Genomic DNA, 414 nt, shown 5'->3' with positions numbered 1-414 from the left:
CAACCGTAAAAAAAAAAAAAAAAAGACATATTGCTAAACCGAAATATGTCTATTACAGCACCAGTGTCTGACCTCTGGTGACAACACAGGAGGACAACAGTCCCACAGTAAGACAGCCAGCTGGTAACTGAACATGCAATATCTGGTAAAAATGCTACATCCAATGCCTAGTTAACAAAGTCAATGACTTGAGTTACAATTATTTGAATATGTAAGAAGATCCAACAATATTACAGGTCCCATTGTATGAAAATTTCACTTTATGTAGGTTTTTTAACAATAATATGAGTTCCCCCAGTGGCTAGCCCTGGGTATCCTGCTCTTTCTTTGAGAAAATGAAAGCTTAGACGTGCCAATCTGGAATCTTCCCCTTATGACGTCGTCAGGAGCAAGGTTACCTCCCCTTTCTCTGCT

The 414-nt window shown here is 39.4% G+C and overlaps 1 protein-coding gene and 1 long non-coding RNA gene across 12 annotated transcripts in view; one reads left to right on the top strand and one right to left on the bottom strand.

Annotated features, from left to right (window-relative positions):
* LOC116686404 (uncharacterized) overlaps nucleotides 1-414 on the top strand; it is a 27237-nt gene that overhangs the window by 5924 nt on the left and 20899 nt on the right. The window lies entirely within an intron of this gene.
* The window catches only part of agfg1a (ArfGAP with FG repeats 1a), a 22249-nt gene that overhangs the window by 1733 nt on the left and 20102 nt on the right, over nucleotides 1-414 (bottom strand). The window lies entirely within an intron of this gene.

This window comes from Etheostoma spectabile, chromosome 3 (genome assembly GCF_008692095.1).
Source record: "Etheostoma spectabile isolate EspeVRDwgs_2016 chromosome 3, UIUC_Espe_1.0, whole genome shotgun sequence".
NCBI lineage: Eukaryota > Metazoa > Chordata > Actinopteri > Perciformes > Percidae > Etheostoma > Etheostoma spectabile.
The sequence above is the reverse complement of the archived record's forward strand: the minus strand, read 5'-3'. Positions and strand labels throughout refer to the sequence as shown.